Source organism: Acipenser ruthenus, chromosome 4 (assembly GCF_902713425.1).
Source record: "Acipenser ruthenus chromosome 4, fAciRut3.2 maternal haplotype, whole genome shotgun sequence".
Lineage (NCBI taxonomy): Eukaryota > Metazoa > Chordata > Actinopteri > Acipenseriformes > Acipenseridae > Acipenser > Acipenser ruthenus.
Window position 1 is genome coordinate 49,656,227 of NC_081192.1, and position 18,076 is coordinate 49,674,302.

The 18,076-nt window shown below is 40.0% G+C and overlaps 1 protein-coding gene across 3 annotated transcripts in view; it reads left to right on the top strand.

Annotated features, from left to right (window-relative positions):
• The window catches only part of LOC117399581 (cyclin-dependent kinase 14-like), a 238,798-nt gene that overhangs the window by 186,591 nt on the left and 34,131 nt on the right, over window positions 1–18,076 (top strand). The window contains exon 15 of one of the 3 annotated variants that reach the window (XR_009328479.1): window positions 15,725–15,804. The exons of the other annotated variants lie outside the window; for them this stretch is intronic. The gene's annotated coding sequence lies outside the window, so the exon portion shown is untranslated. The remainder of the gene's footprint in view (window positions 1–15,724; window positions 15,805–18,076) is intronic. 3 annotated transcript variants of the gene reach the window in all.

The window sequence follows — 18,076 nt, forward strand, 5'->3', positions numbered from 1 at the left end:
TTATATTTATCAATTAACTAAATGCAAAGTGAGTGAACAGAAGAAAAATCTAAATCAAATCCATATTTGGTGTGACCACCCTTTGCCTTCAAAACAGCATCAATTCTTCTAGGTACACTTGCACAAAGTCAAGGATTTTGTAGGCATATAGTCAGGTGTATGATTAAACAATTATACCAAACAGGTGCTAATGATCATCAATTCAATATGTAGGTTGAAACACAATCATTAACTGAAACAGAAACAGCTGTGTAGGAGGAATAAAACTGGGTGAGGAACAGCCAAACTCAGCTAACAAGGTGAGTTTGCTGAAGACAGTTTACTGTCAAAAGTCATACACCATGGCAAGACTGAGCACAGCAACAAGACACAAGGTAGTTATACTGCATCAGCAAGGTCTCTCCCAGGCAGAAATTTCAAGGCAGACAGGGGTTTCCAGATGTGCTGTCCAAGCTCTTTTGAAGAAGCACAAAGAAACGGGCAAAGTTGAGGACCGTAGACGCAGTGGTCGGCCAAGGAAACTTACTGCAGCAGATGAAAGACACATCATGCTTAGTTCCCTTCGCAATCGGAAGATGTCGAGCAGTGCCATCAGCTCAGAATTGGCAGAAAACAGTGGGACCCTGGTACACCCATCTACTGTCCGGAGAAGTCTGGTCAGAAGTGGCCTTCATGGAAGACTTGCGGCCAAAAAGCCATACCTCCGACGTGGAAACAAGGCCAAGCGACTCAACTATGCACGAAAACACAGGAACTGGGGTGCAGAAAAATGGCAGCAGGTGCTCTGGACTGATGAGTCAAAATTTGAAATATTTGGCTGTAGCAGAAGGCAGTTTGTTCGCCAAAGGGCTGGAGAGCGGTACACGAATGAGTGTCTGCAGGCAACAGTGATGCATGGTGGAGGTTCCTTGCAAGTTTGGGGCTGCATTTCTGCAAATGGAGTTGGGGATTTGGTCAGAATTAATGGTCTCCTCAATGCTGAGAAGTACAGGCAGATACTTATCCATCATGCAATACCATCAGGGAGGCATCTGATTGGCCCCAAATTTATTCTGCAGCATGACAACGACCCCAAACATACAGCGAAAGTCATTAAGAACTATCTTCAGCGTAAAGAAGAACAAGGAGTCCTGGAAGTGATGGTATGGCCCCCACAGAGCCCTGATCTCAACATCATCGAGTCTGTCTGGGATTACATGAAGAGAGAGAAGCAACTGAGGCTGCCTAAATCCACAGAAGAACTGTGGTTAGTTCTCCAAGATGTTTGGGCCAACCTACCTGCCGAGTTCCTTCAAAAACTGTGTGCAAGAGTACCTAGAAGAATTGATGCTGTTTTGAAGGCAAAGGGTGGTCACACCAAATATTGATTTGATGTAGATTTTTCTTCTGTTCACTCACTTTGCATTTTGTTAACTGATAAATATAAACTATTAACATGTCTATTTTTGAAAGCATTCTTACTTTACAGCATTTTTTCACACCTGCCTAAAACTTTTGCACAGTACTGTATATGTGTATATAAGTAAGTGCTTGGAAATTCTGGTCTGTGATTGCTTAAAATCTCATCATAGGAGCATGTGGCAGTATGACCCCGCCTTGTGCGTATTGTTTGTTTATATGTTGCATGTAGTGTGTTAAATGTTGGTGTATGGTACACGGGATATAAATGGGTCTGCGTAGCACGAGTGATAAAATGTATATTTGTATTTAGCCGCGAGGTTTGCTCATCACTTCACGTGCTGATTAAAATGTAATACTATGTGAGCACGGGGAAGGACACGTAATTAATCCATGTGCAGTTGTACCGAGATTCTAATTGAATGATTGATTAGCAATCGAGTCTCGGTACAACTGCATAAAAGATGCACATTGTCACTCAGTCGGGGTTGGGTACAGAGAGGAGGTACGGGGAGATAGAGAGGGGACAATAACAATTGCTAAAATGTGCTGGATTAGCCAGCACGACACTTACTTGTTTGTCTGTCTGGTTTGTTTGGCCCTTGTGCCCGTTTGTTTTGTGTGTTTTGTTCAACTCTTTTATTTTGAATTATTATTTAATAAAGAAACCGAGCACCTTCAGGTCTCGGTTTTAACCCGCAGCTGCTGTGTATTTGCGTCTTCTTCCGGGTGTGACATCACCACTGCAGCCATCCTGCACACAGAGCAATAAAGTGCTGAACGGTGATTCTGTGACCTATTACAAAACTACTACAAAAGAAAGAAAAAAACTTGCAGTATGAACTTCAAAAATATTTTTTGTTATTTATTTCTGTTATTTAGTTATTTACTTATGCGTATCAGCTATATTTAAACAAAATACTGTAAAGCCATAAATATTTGTGACCAAAATATTTGGCGAATCACACCTATAAAACCTATTTTGCTCCAGAAATGTTGACGACCTGTTGCACTGGTAGTAGTATGTTACTTCATTATATGTACAGCACTAAGATATTCATGCCAAAAATATTTATGGCTTTACAGTATATAAAGTCATATTTACTATCCAACCTTGCCTCTCTTATTATTTTGACCGACTCATATATTAAATATGTACTGCAGCTAATAGTGGAAAATTAAATGCCCCTCAGAAAGACTATTGTTACCTCTAGGGTGCAGTGCCCTCAGCCTGAGGCTTCGGGCATTATAGCTAAGGCCCTGTGTAAATCACAATTTCACGGACTGCGCAGAAATCGTGAAATTAGCCCAATACCGCAATTTATTCAATAGTCTTAAGAAATAAAAAATAATTATTTGTATTTCATACAAAAAAATCACATTAACTAAACGGTACAGCTCTGCTGTGTGACTGTTTACTATTCGCCATGCACTTAGTGCTGTGCAGTGATTGTCATGTGAATATATGCAATCTAGATGGGAAATGAAAGTACTACACACTGTAAACAAGAACATGGATTTATCTAAAAAGGCTAAAAATGTGTCTGCAGCAGATCGCGTAAAGCAGTATCGAGCAGGAGTTTTACACAGTGATGGAGGTAAGCTCTTCTGTACGTCCTGCAATGTTACTGAACATCACTACCGAAAATCGTCTGTTGACAGGCTGTGTCAGAGAGCGAAGGTATTTGAGCTGTAAATCTCCCTCGACGGGCAGACTCGCCGGTAGCAGGAAGTCGGGCATCTTGGGGGAAGTGCGTAACTGCAAGTGCTCTAAATAACTCTATTACGATCGGCTACAAGTCAGGCAGCGATTGGATAAACCCTGGCGCTCCGGGCTGATTGCAGGGAGGAGTTTGGTGGTACAAAGAGTACGACCTCTTACGCTGAGACATGACTCCCAGCCGGAGCCTATACGTGTTTTGTTTGTGATTGATTGTGTTTATTTGTTGCAGAGGAGTACTGAGAAAATCAGGAGCTGACGCCACCGAGCCAGCACTTAACCCTGATCACTTTCCCACAGCACAGCACAGCACAGCACAGCACAGTACAGACACCGACACCACTTTCCCCCCGGGATTTAAGGAGCATAATTTTGTGCACGAAGGACTGTGGTTTAGGAGTGTCTTTTCTTTGGGACTGCAGCCTACCGTATTGTATTCCCAGAGTACCAGCGACCTGCAGGAGACCACGCGTGATGGCTCAGCAGCTGGTGGATCAAGTGACCCGGTGGCTCTGCCCTGGCACCCGTACAGCAGAGGAGGTTACAGAACTGGTGACCATCGAGCAGTTCATACTGGTGCTGGGGCCTGAGGCACGCAACTGGGTCAGTAGACACTGTTCCAACACACTGGATGGAGCCTTCCAGTTGGCCGAAAGCTATGAGGACCATGGCCGCTCCACTTCCTGCTCTGATACCTGCCACACCAACGCCAGCGCCACCCTCCATCAGACCCAGTACATTGGTGGTCATGTGGGTCGGTGGTCATCCTCTGTATCCATGAAGATAACAAGGACTACCCCCTCAATTAGATGTGACGATTGGTCATCATACCTGCTGCGTAATCGTGGCTGTGACAGAAAGGTCTATTCAGTCTATCGAGGGGAAGGAAGTGGATGGCAGCCAGTTGCTCACATATCCTCACCATATTGTATTTGGGCGTTTGCTGTATAGAGTATCCCAAGCCATGAGCACAGGGCAGACTGTAAAACAATTACTTGTTCCCCAGCCTTTTCAGAGTGAGATCATGCAGTTGGCTCCCAATGTCCCGTGTTCAGGGACATCTGGTAGCGAAAAGACTCAGGAACGAATATTGGCTCGATTTTACTGGGCGAGAGTGTATAGTGAGGTGACGAGATATGTGGCAGCATGCCCGGAATGCCAGCAAGTAGCACCGAGGGCGGATTTGCCCGGCCCCACTGGTCCCACTGCCCCTGATTTAATATCCCCTTTGAATGCATTGCTATGGATATAGTGGGCCCATTGAGCCAGTCTGACTCTGGATATATGCATATTTTAGTAGTGGTGCTGGTATAGGGGTAACTGTTTGGTTTTGTTTTGTTTAGTACAATTAAAATACGAAGAGTTTTTGGAAACGAATTACTGTGTGGCACTTCACTTATTCACTGCACCTCTCATCATCTTGTCACACAGGCATTTAGATTCACATATTCACCGAAAGAGAAAGGCGGAAATCCAGAGCAGTACCGTGACTGCTTTACTTGCAAAGAAACAAAAAACGGTGACTTCCATGTTCCAAAAGTCCACTGAAAACCGTGAAGCCTGAAACACATTACATTTTGACCTGACAAGAAGCGTTTGTTCACTCAAATATCCCTCTTGAAAAGTTGGACAACCAAAAGTTACGTAAGTTCTTCAGACTGAGTGTAGCAAATGGTGGAGCGATTCCTTCATCAGCCCAGCTGAGACGTGAATGCTTACCTAAAGTTGCCGAGTATCACAAGCAGGAGATTATGGAATTAGTAAAACAGTCTGTTTGCTTGTCAGTGGTCACTAACGAGTCGACTAATGCCCCAAATCAGTCTGTTACACATTGTATTTGTTTTGTAAGGCCTAAATGATGAACATGCATCTAATGTAGAACGGAAAGCTGTCCTTGCAGATACACTTTACCTACAGGCTGTTAATTACAACGCTGCTTCACAAGCTATTGTAAAGTGCTTGAATAACTTAATTTAGCTTGAATAAACATTACTTTTGATGATATCAGTTCATTTATCTCTCTGTTTGCTGTTTTAAAAAAAAGAAATCTGTACACATAATTTATAAAATAGTTATGTGCACAGTCAGTGTAATACTATACTTTACCCTAGTGACACTGCCGTGAATTAAAAAACTAATTTGGTGATTTTCACACAGCCTTAATTATAGCTCCCTGTCAGTAACAATAGTCTTCCCATGGGTCAATAATTTTCCACTATAGCCCTCCTCTCCAGTCCATATTTACTATATATATATATATAGTGTCTATAGTAAGTATTCACCCCCCTTGGACTTTTTCAGTTTGTAGTGTTACAACCTGAAATCTTGATGCATTTAAATGGGATTGTTTTTCCTTTGATTTACACAACCTACTCAACACTTTGAAGAGGCAAGAGAATGTTTATTGTGAAACAGTTAATGAAAAATAAAACAACTGAAATGTCTTGGTTAGATAGGTATTCACCCCCTGAGTCAATACTTGGTAGAACCACCTTTGGCAGCAATTACAGCTGTGAGTCTTTTGAGGTAAGTCTCTACCAGCTTTGCACATCTGGATCGTGCAATAGTCGCCCATTCTTATTGGCAAAATTATTCAAGCTCTGTCAAGTTGGATGGGGATCTTTGGTGGACAGCAATCTTCAAATTTTGCCACAGATTCTCAATCGGATTCCAGTACGGGCTTTGACTGGGCCACTCTAGCACATTCACTTTCTTGTTTTTAAGCCACTCCAGTGTTGCTTTGGCTGTGTGCTTGGGGTCATAGTCCTGCTGAAAGGTGACTCTCCGTCCCAGTCTTAAGTCTTTTGCAGACTGAAGCAGGTTTTCCTCTAGAATTTCCCTGTATTTGGCTCCATCCATTCTGCCCTCAATCCTGACCAGTTTCCCAGTCCCTGCCGATGAAAAGCATCCCCATAACATGATGCTGCCACCACCATGCTTCACCGTGGGGATGGTGTTCTCAGGGTGATGAGCAGTGTTGGCTTTGCGCCACACATAGCGTTTTGCGCTAAGGCCAAAAAGTTCAATTTTGGTCTCATCAGACCAGAGAACCTTTTTCCACATGTTTGCTGTGTCTCCCACATGCCTTTTGGCAAAACCCAACAGGATTTGATATGGGTTTTTTCAGCAATGGCTTTCTTCTCGCCACTCTTCCATAAAGTCCAGCTTTGTGGTGCGTCCGGGTTATAGTTGTCCCATGGACGGTTTCTCCCATGTCAGCTGTGGATCTCTCCAACTCCTTCAGAGTTACCATTGGCCTCTTGGTTGCTTCTCTGACTAATGCCCTCATTACCTGTTCACTGAGTTTTGGTGGACGGCCTTCTCTAGGCAGAGTCGCAGTTGTGCCATATTCTTTCCATTTTTTAATAATGGATTTAACGGTGATCCGGGGGATGTTCAAAGTTTGGGATATTTTTTTATAACCCAACCCTGATTGGTGCTTCTCCAGAACTTTATCCCGGACTTGTTTTGTTAGCTCCTTGGTCATCATGATGCTGTTTGTTTAGATATGCTCTCTAACAAACTCTTCCAGAAACAGGTGTATTTAATCTGAGATCATGTGACACTTTAATTGCACACAGGTGGACTCCATTCAACTAATTATGTGACTTCTGAAGGCAATTGGTTGCACCAGAGCTTATTTAGGGGTGTCACAGCAAAGGGGGTGAATACTTATGCAATCAAGACTTTTCAGTTTTTTATTTGTAAATAATTTTGAAAAATATGTAGATTTTTTTCCCCACTTCAACATTTTGTGTAGATCAGTGACAAAAAATCCTAATTAAATCCATTTTAATTCCAGGTTGTAACACTACAAAATGTGGAAAAGTCCAAGGGGGTGAATACTTATGCAAGGCACTGTATATATATATATATATATATATATATATATATATATATATATCAGTGGTGGCTGGTGGGGAGGCAGTGGGGAGGCAGAAAAAAAGCAGAGATCTTGGGATCCCCTTAAGCCACCAGCAGCAAAAGAATCTTATTATTCTGACTGACAGCACTTTTCATATCTTCTTAACGTTTTGCCCCAATTCAAAGCTGTTAAACGCATTTTCTCCAACAGCCAGCAGAAAAAAGAAAACAGTAGTCCACCGTAATTTGTTCTAATAAACTTAAATGTTACACACTGCCAACATTAATATAGCATTTCGATTTCAAGACCACGTCACTTTAACATACTTTGCATAAAGTATTTTCTAAACAAAGTTGTTAAACCATGTGAAAGTCAGACAATAATCAAGCACACCCGATCAACTTAATTTGTTCAACTTAATAAATAGCCAACAAAATAATAAGATACCGTTCTGTACCTACAAAACATATCTGTTTAATATAAAAGAAGTAATTCAGACAAACTTTAGTTCTGGAGCAAGATACATTGCTCAGGTGGCTGATGGAAAACCTCCTTCAAAAAGTAATAAAAACAATTTTAAAAAACAGTTATTTTAATTATAATTAAAAACATTTATTGTCATTTTGCGTACCTTCTGAGCTGATTTATATATAAAAAAAATTCCTGCTGTTTGTCTGTGTGACTGACTGAGATAAGACACAGACAGAGAATTCTCCTCTTCCTTTCGTTGGTGGTTAAACAGTATTTTTCAGTTAAAAAAAAACTGTTTTATACACACACACTAACCTGCTCCAGAAGTTGAAAGTTTAACTTCATAACTGACATGGTCTCTCGATTTGCTGTGACGCTTTATAGCCCGATCCAGATTTTTTTTAATCAATTAAGCCATTCTTTGACCATGCAAGCGCAATTACTGAAAAGTTAAGGGAATAGCAAAATTGTTCAGCCTATATTGAGGCAATGTATTGCTGTTTGGATAGGGTAAATGTAAATAGTAGCCTAGTTTGTTGAAAGGGTTAAGATGTGAATCTGTGTAATGTAGCGAAATGAAAATATGACTAGTTAGGGTTCAAGTCCTGCCTTTTCTTTATAGATATATATATGCATGTTAAAGTTATGTGTGCAAAAGTATGTATGTTCAATGAAAGTGTCATTCATATTAACTACATTTTTTCACATTAAAAATGTGCTTGTTACACATAAATAAAATACATTACATTTTTTAAGTTTGTAATATAAACCCTGTGTGGGAATTGAACCCATGACATGCTTCCAATGCAGCTTGCAATGCAGACACCCTCATTTTCACACCACAAAGTACATTTCACAACATTTGCAAGGAGTATAGTAGTAAAGTTACAGTTTTTAACAAGTAGTGAGACAAACAAGATTTTGTAAATAATGATTATGTATTATCCCAATTACATTGAAAGCTTTTGTAGTGAGTATTTATATAAAAGTGCAATAATGTAGCCTGACTACGCCAGCGTGGACACCTACTCAATAAGTACGGGGGCAATTACCCACCCGCACAGGTTCTTTTGTTCGGCACTGGTATGGTTGTGTGACATCTTAAGACAGGACAAATAAATGGCTAAGTTTAAATTATTTATTTCCAGGCAGTTTACAATAAATACACAAAGCAACTAACATAAAATTATTCAATAACATTATGTAGTATAAAAACAGGAGCTTTGTATATTAAAAGAAAATACAATAAAACAATGTTAAAAGCACAAAAAGAAATATGCAAAGCACTATCTTAAAAACTGCATATTAAAAAAGGCAGGAACTTTGTATATAAAATAAAACAAATAAAAACCACCACTAAAATATAGACAATAACACAAGAGTACACAGATAAAACAGGTAATTATAATCACTTTTCTTGTATAGTTAAAACTGATGCAATCCTTCTACCATATAGGGATTTAATAGTGTGGCGAAGTTTATAAACAAAGTCCAATCTCTAATACAAGCGGCTTCCACGAGACAGGAGATTTAAGGATGGACCGGAATGCCAGCGCAGCCTGGAAATCCTGGTAGTTTCGTTACCTTAAAATGCACAGACCAGTGCATTTTAAGGTAACAGCAGCAGCATCAGTTTCTGTGTATCGCTCCTTACAATTAAAACCAGCCCAATACAACAAACACAAACCTTAAAATGCACAGACCAATAGCAGCAGCATCAGTTTCTGTGTATCACTGCTGCTGTGTTGACGAGACTGATTTTTAAAGCTGTCCCAGATTGATCAACAAGTGAATTACTTAATTAGCAGGTAAGCTGGTTAAAGGGGGTGATTAGTAGTGACAAAAGGTGCAACTACTCCAAAATCAAAACAAACCAGTATACAAAGCAAACGTGAATAAAATAATAACGTGTCCTTTATATAATAAAATATACATATAAGTGCTCAAAAGAAAACGTTTTTAAAATAACTAAACGTGCAAATAATAACAAAGAAAATAAACAACTGCTACTCAAGTGCAGCCTTACAATAAGCTTGATCAGTTCATTTAGTATATTGTAGCGTTTTCATGTTTAGGAAGTAGTGCTCAGGGAGATGGTGTTGAATTCTCAAAATGTTTGTTTTATTTGAAACTACAGAGAATTCCTGTCAGGGCCCGGAATTCACGACACCAAAATAATAACCCTATGTTTTCGTCTCTCCGGTCACAGCTCACACGCTCGCTCAGTCGCACCCCCTTATTATATAACCTCCCATTGTTTCCCGCCACTGTCCGACTCATCAACCAATCACATCCATGCTCTGCATCCCCCGAAAACAGCAGCACACGTTCTCCCCACTCATTCACTCACTCCCCCTTCCCATGCTAAGTAACGGCGTGACCTGTTCCCCTTACAATACATGTAACTAGACTAGACACTCCTGCCCATCCCATCACACTTGGACCTCCCCACCGATTGGTCTCTCGTACACAACAATTAGCGTATCGTTCACCGCGTCTACGTCGTGCTCGCTGATGTCCATCAGGGCAGTCTATGCAGAATCTCGATTCGTCACTGAAGAGGACCTGGCTCCACTGAAGGCGAGTCCACCTAAGGTGTTGTTGGCACCACCTCATCTTGTTGCGATGGTGCACATTGCTGAGCACCGGACCCCTGCTGGTCATCTGGCCTGTAAATGATGACTGTGTAACTGCCTTACAGTTGAACTGATGATGCGTGGATTGTTACGACCTGCAGTATCAGATGCTGTTCGACTGGCAGTGCAAAAACGATCACGAAGATGCTGCATAATGATCTGTCGATCTTGGGCAGGTGTTGTGACTCTTGGTCTCCGTGGCCTGTCATTGACAGAGTGTGTCTGGTTATATTCGTCTCACCAGGTTTGAAATTGCTGGCTGTGAGCACCAAAGATCTAGTCCAGCCTCCAACATCCCGATTGCACGAAGTCGCTGCTCTCTTGACAGACGTGGCATATTGGTGTTTTTCTGTGATTTTCTTTATTGCTTTTATTCAAGCTTGCAGTTCAAGAGCTGAAATCACTCCGATCAACATCCAATCAACTGTCTCACTAATTAGGTGATTAAGTGCATATGTTTCAGTCGTTGTCACTCAAGCATGTCATGGTCAAGGATGAATGATCAAGTGATTAAAAAGAAACCAAAAACATTTTGTCAATGTCCATCATTTACATACCTTATTCTTTTCTGAAAATAAATGTGTCATAATAGTGATACGTTTCTTTTGATGCTCAGTATACAAGTGCTCAATAAACACTGCCATACAGTATTTAATGGCAGTGTTTATATGATTGTGAAAAATGAATTAATAAATATCAAGATAGATAAAGAAAGAAATGTCTATGTATTGATTTATGTATTCATGAATTTCAATATTTATTAATGTTTTACTTTTACGAAATATATAGGCTATCCGTCAGCAAAGCTAATTCTCAGAAAAATGTACATTCCTTTTTGTCCAGTGGGGACCACAAATAGCGTTACTCTCATCAACCAGTATTGAGAGGAACCGTACTGCCTTGCGCCAATAGGGACCACAATGAGCGTTACACTGACAGGAAACCAACATTTTTCAGAGATCAAGAATCTCAGAATGATGATGATGATGATGAAGATGAAAGATAACTAAAAAAATCGCCAAAATATAACAAAGTCCCGAGAATTCTCAGCTGGTTGACTTCATCTTTCAAAATACTGCTTGTCTCAACTAATTGTGCAGCACTGATGTTGACAGTATAACACAACACACTTGCAAACTGAAGGTTATAGTTTCATTCAAATACCAGACCTTTTTTTATATTTCTATTAAAAAAAATGTGCATGCAAATGTTGCATTTTAAAACAAATAATCATTTAATATAAATGATACAGGCGTCACAATAAGTGCATTCCCTAGTATATTTCCATGTTGACAGAACAAGTTAATTGTCATTAAACTCAGATGTCCTGTAATATACATATGTGTGGATAAAAGTGCCTGGGCTCTGTAAAGAAATATGTTGGTAGAAAAAGGAGAAGGACATTTTTACCTTACTTTGGTGACTTATTTCACTAACTGTATGACTTGTGACAGAGGTCGAATAATTCTTGGTGTTAGATCTCTCTCCCAACCTGCAAGGCAGCTGCATAAAGGGAACAGAATACCCTGGACTAAATGACACAACAGTTTATTCCCAGGGTTAGGTGGAAGTCGGCCATTTAGAAAGGGAGCAAAGCTATGGTATACAAACTCAATGACCCGGACGGGGAACGGCGTGGCATCCACGGATTGGAAGAGCGGATGCGCTCGTTGACCAAGGGGTCATGGGTGACGTTATAAAAAGGAGATGTAGTGATGTGATATGTTCCTTTGTGAATGGTTATATTAAAGGACCAGAAGGAGAACCTGTATTGTGAAACGTGAGTGTTTTGTTTGTTTTTATTTGTCGTTAATAGTTTGTAATTATTTGGACGGCTAACACGATCCGGAGCGGTCGCCAAAGGCCAGCACTAAACCCGGATCAACAACACTGCACTTTTGTTTTACACTAAAGGAAGGTATTCACCACGAGCACTGGAGCACTGGAGCACGCACTGTGGACGGGTGTTTGTGTTTGTGTATGTGTTACGTGTGGGTGAACTAAAAACTGGACTGTTATTATTTCGGGGCCAACCTGCGGATTACAAATAAGCAATACACGCCTCTGTATTGCTTCATTACCATTGTTATTATTTACTGCCATCAGGCCATTGGATTTAAAAAACCATTAAACAACATTGCACCTGGATTATAATTGTCTGTCTGTTTATTGATCACCTGCACCGGCACACAGCTAACCACTTTGCCACACAGGTATTAAGTTTTTTTTTCTACATTTCACCTAAGAGTGTCAGGAACTACAAATTAAAAGTGAAATGGTGCTTTTGGCTGATGATTTACTTCTGCTGCACCAATACCCTGAAAACATGTAAACTATCCTTACTGTATAGCGAGTCTCTGGCAGTTCTCGCGCTTCGCTGATAACCTGGCGCAAGGAACTACCGTTCCTCTCAATTATGTTCAGTTTTGTTTCAACAGCACATTTCAAGCTTGTTGCTCCAAAAATTACATTTGAATGGACTGAACCCAAAGTACAGAGATTCTTTTATTTGTGCCTTACTTTTTCCACATTTTACTGTTTTCAGCAGCTTTCAGAGCCTGAAAGAAATTCTCATTAGCTAGCTGCAGAGGCAGCTCTCTCTCTCTCTCTCTCTCTCTCTCTCTCTCTCTCTCTCTCTCTCTCTCTCTCTCTGTTTCTCTGTCTCTCGCACTCGCTCACAGTCTCTCTAAATCTCTCTCTTTCCTTCTCTCTCTCTTTTTCCTTCGTTTTTGCCTGGGGAGTGACTGTGAAGATCTTTTATGGTGGTGATTGACAGGTTAGAGGATTCGATCTGATGAGTTCTTATTTCTGCAGGTCAAGAAGGCTAGTTAGCAGGAGCTGTCGAACAATGCTAGCAGCATTCGAAATGGGATGTGTCATGACTTTGAGGCAGGTGGTGCCCCCTCAGAAACTGGAGTCCCCCAGCTCATTAGCAAGTTACCGGAAGCAAGCTTAACTGGAGGGAGCAGGGGAGGAAAGATAATGCCCAATAGGGAAAATTATTGTGAAAAGGAATTGATTTCATGTATAATTTGTTTATCACTAGAGGGGACAAATGCCATCCTCCTGACATGTGCGGAGGAGGCTTGACTATGAATGAGGTGAATTAGCATAATCTCCTTGCAGAGCTCTTGCAGTTCTGTGAATGCGTGTCTCTCTTAGTAATTATAGATTTGTACAGATCTTGTTTTCATTAATCTAGGTGTTCAATTAAAATATATATACATATGAAAATGAGGAACTGGTTTAATTTGTGTTGGTATATATTATAACCAGCTGGATTATTTCTAACAAGGGCTTGTTTTTAAAGGGTTGCTAGGGATGTATGTATTTATGAAGACATTTTAATGTGTATAAGTAATAAGAACCATCCAGACTGTACTAAAAAGTACCGAATGAAGCTGTGAATATGTTTAAAGAAATTGAAAGCTTGTTCACTTTGTAGTTACACATTATTTTCTCTAAAATAGCAAGTTAATTCCAAGCAGACAGTTTATATTAATCAACTACATAGATTTAAATGAAAGTGTTTTCCCCTGTCAACATGGATATCTGACCATCATTAAAATATTATTGGACAAAGTAATACCAAAATAGATTTTGTTGACTGAAACCAGTGTTTTTTTGTTTTCTTTTTTTAAATCTAACTATGATTAATAAAAGTTAACTAATCTGAGTGGGGAAAATGTGTAAGAAAAAAATGTATCAGCACTAAGATGGCTGAAGTCCTTTCAATCATGACACGGCCATATGGCCTACTCTCTAAACAGAAGCAGAACTGGAAGCAGTTTAAAGCATTGGAATTATTTTCTTTTTATGTGTAAAATTGCTAATATTCTTACAGACATTTATCTGAGCAGTTTAATAGAATACATTCTTCTGCTACTGAAAGAAAGCATATTTGGAAAATCTACAGTACTATTTCCCAACACTTGCCAGAAATATCAACATGTTATCCACCTTATATACATTATAACGATGGTTGATTTCACACAAAGCTTGCACAAGAAACATGTATAAATGCATACAGCTTGCTCAAAATAAAGATGTCAACCCACACACCCCTTTTTACAACTTATGGGTATGTCTAATGAGCAGTGATTCTGGATGTATTCTTTCAGACCCTTTTCCATGAAAACGGCTCTTCTGTATTGAGCAAAGTATTTTCAGAGCAGCTTGGAAAATTCTCAGTTCACAGTATTTAAGTCTCAAGATGATTAAATTCTGATTTATTTTATGGAAATCAGCACTGTAACTAATTTTCTTTTTTAAACCAGTACCCCATTTTACAGGGTGTGTACAGCTCACATAACTAATGCCACACTTCTGGAAGTCCTCTCTTGTCTCATGTGTGAAATGTTTGCACTGCAGTGTTCCTATACTTGCCTATTCTAACCTACATTCCTCCACACTGCCTGAAATGTTACTAGGAAGGGAGCAAAAAGGGAAAAAGCAGGAGAGCTCTTGGTGAATAAAAAAAGAAAAGAAAAAAAGGTTTAGAAGAAAGCCGACATGAATACATCAGTTGTTAGCTTTTAGCACAATTACCATACCTTAGGGAATTTGCAGGGAATAGTTAATTATGTCTAAATGAGCTCTTTAGAACCAGGATCCAACTGTCAGTGCTGTGAAGAATATTGAATTGGAGGGCTGGTCTCCCTGTCAGCCAGTGGGATGGGTCGCTTGAGATGTAGACAGAGAAAAGGTTTTCAGGGAACTCAGAGCACCATTTGCATACTTTTCCTCCAAAAGAAGGGATGGGGGGAGGGTGTTAATCCAAGAAGGAAGATTTGAGCATTGTCAGCCACGGCTTTGTTCAAGGATGAAGAGCGGTAGGAAAGCTATTGAAGAGTCCTGTCTGAAAAGCCTCAGTGTTAGCCTGAGGTTGATCTAGTCCATGGATAGAATGACTGCAGGGCTGCTTTTTATGTTTATTTTTCTAGTTTTCTAGTTTGATAGACTTGACACATTTTGCAGATTGTTCACAATTAAAGCCTTGGCTGCATTGGACAATGTATGATATGGACTACGAATAGCAATTGATTCTTGAACTCACTCACAGGATCACACTGCAGATGAGATGTGGCATCTCAGCTGTGTATTCTGGTTACACCTAGAGATATAATAAAAACACCATTTGGGGAAAAAAAATCACTTTTTTAAAATGTCTGCACACAGCTTGATTATGTCCATTTTAATGAAGCAGTAGCATGCCTTTTGGCTTTGACATTGGGTGGGTTTCAAAGGGGAGGGTGATTGTGTGCCTACAGTTGACAGTCAAAAAGCTCTGTTTTCAATGGCACAGAAAGCTAAAATATCAAAGAATGTAGTAAAAAATCATTATGGTGTAAAATGGAATTTGATTGGCCGATATTGCAGATTTAATACACAATTTTATAACTTCCAGGATTTTCTTTTACAAAATAATAAGGAACCAATTTTATGGATTTATACTTCACTGTAAAAAATCCCTAGTGCGGTACTAAAAATAAATGCTGAAGTTAAAAAAAAAGCTTCACTGTGAGGGAAGTACACAATGTTTTGTTTGCTCCAAATGCATTATTATTTTCACTGAGATGGGCCTTCAGAGCAGCATAACTCAAAATTATCCATTTTGTCTTTTTACTGTTCCAGACTTTTGCAAAGGATATTCATCAACCAAGGAGTCCGAGCTCTGACAAGCAGAAAGAATAGAAATGGATTACTCTATTTAGGTAATTACAGTGACTCCCAGTGGTGTTGAACATTTCTGTGGTTTGGGCCACTCTAGTATGTCGGTTTTTTCTCACTTTACATTGCACACGTATGAAGGCTCGATCTGTTACGGCAATACAGTGAACATTTAGTTTCCCCATGGACACATTAGTTACACGGGCACCCACTATTATTCCCCTTGTGAAGTCAGAGATCCTTCTGATTTTCCATGATTGTTGCTGAATAGTTGCACAGCTTTATATAAGTTGTGAAAAACAAAACATATCGCATATGCGCACACATTTAGCCTGACATGCGTAAAATGGCTTGATATCCCCAACCATTTGTTTTTTCACAAATTATTATTAGGATTCACATGTAAAACAGAAGCTGTGAAACAATTCACAACTGGTCTTCTTTAAATGAAAGCTGGTTTGAAAACGCTAGCTGCTGTGGTTGGGAATATCAAGCACTTTTAATTGACGCTGGGATGGTGGTGTGTATATGCGAGATGTTATTGTATTCACAAATTATTCTTAGGCTTCACAGGTAAAACACAGACTGTGTTTTACGATTCACATTTGGCATCCTTTAAATTAAAGTTGGTTTGAGCGCTGTAGCTGCTGTGGTTGAGGGGATAAAGCCATTTTACGCGTGTCAGGTAGGCTGTGTGCGTATATGCGGTATGTTATTGTTTTTCACAATTTATTTGTTTGATTCACATGTAAAGGAGAGCTCACAATTCACAATTGGTCTTCTTCACATTAAAGTTGGTTTGGACGCTCTAGCTACTGTGGTTGGGGAGATAAAGCCCTTTTACGCGTGGCTGAGGCTAAGTGTGCCTATGCGCGGTATGTTATTATTTTCCAGAAATTATTCTTAGGATTCACATGTAAAACAGAGACTGTGAAACAATTCACAATTGGTCTCCTTTAAATTAAAGTTGGTTTGAGCACTCTAGCTTCTGTGGTTGGCGAGATACAGCCATTTTCATTCATGTCGGGTTAGCTTGAGTCGAATATCAAACAAATATCAAACGTCAAGTTAACTTTACAGCGGTAGCATATTTTAGTTTAGAAAAGTAAATGATGGCTGGCACAATTACCATATTGTATTGATGGGGCTGGTATTTCACAGGACGTCTGGGAGGATGAGGATTCCAGCAAATGGTCCGATGCCACTGGCCGGTCACCCATTAACCGGTGCATTTCCTCCCAGAACCGAAATTGGGACCTCGAGCTTTGACTGCAGGACTGCAGGCGTTTTCTCTCCTGCAGGTACATATATTTCAGTTTCTTGAATTTATCTCGTACCTTCAGGAGCGTTTTATTTATACCAAGTTCAGCCAGAGCACCGGTAATACTGGTGAAAATGGTGGCATTTCTTTGGCGAGGTCGATCCAGTTCATCCATAACCCCCAGGTCCGCAATAATTTGGAGGAGGAACGAGTTTCCTCATCCGTCCAGCAGACCTGGTGTTGCTGCTGTCAGGAGGGGTGGAAGCTTGGACACTTAAGTCACACACTTGTTTTGCTGTGCACTTTTGGAACGAGCACAATCATGCGTCATTTGTGCATGACAGGTCATGAATGCGGTATAGTAGCGCGATTAAAACTTGCATGTAAACACTGCCATTGAAGACTAATGGATTAGTTAATCAAATTTTTCCTACATTCTCTAATTTGTGGTAGAGTCAGTGTGTAGGACCTGGAACCAAAGCTATATGATTGTGGATCAAATGTCATATGACAAATTCATGAGTATGCTGGGGCAAACGTATGCACTGTAAAGCAATGAAACTTTGTGGGTAGAAACAGATTTTGAAAGAGAATGATCGTGTAAACCTTTGTGTCATAGCGATCCCTGTTGAGGTCCAATAATTACCCACAGACCGGATATGACAGTGACTTTTGAAACACTTACAAATACTATATAAAAATCCCTTTGTACATGTAGGTGGCAGTTTTTTTAAGTAAAAATAAATTAGCAACAGTCCCAATAGTTTTGTTGGCATTTCCTAGCCTGTTAGTATGAAAACATATATACTTAAGGCAAAAGCTTGGTTTCAGTCTACAGGTGTTTTTGTAATAATGCATTGTCACAAAGACGGCCAGAGTGGGTTGCGTCAGACCAGACAGGAATTCAAACACACAGACAGACGGTGGTGATGAGCTGAGTGCAATGGCTGCACTCAGCGTTTATTAACAAATAAAAGGTTTTAAACGGTACACAAAACACAGGACACGGCACTTGCGCCAAAATAAACAGACATACAAAACGACTAAACACTAAC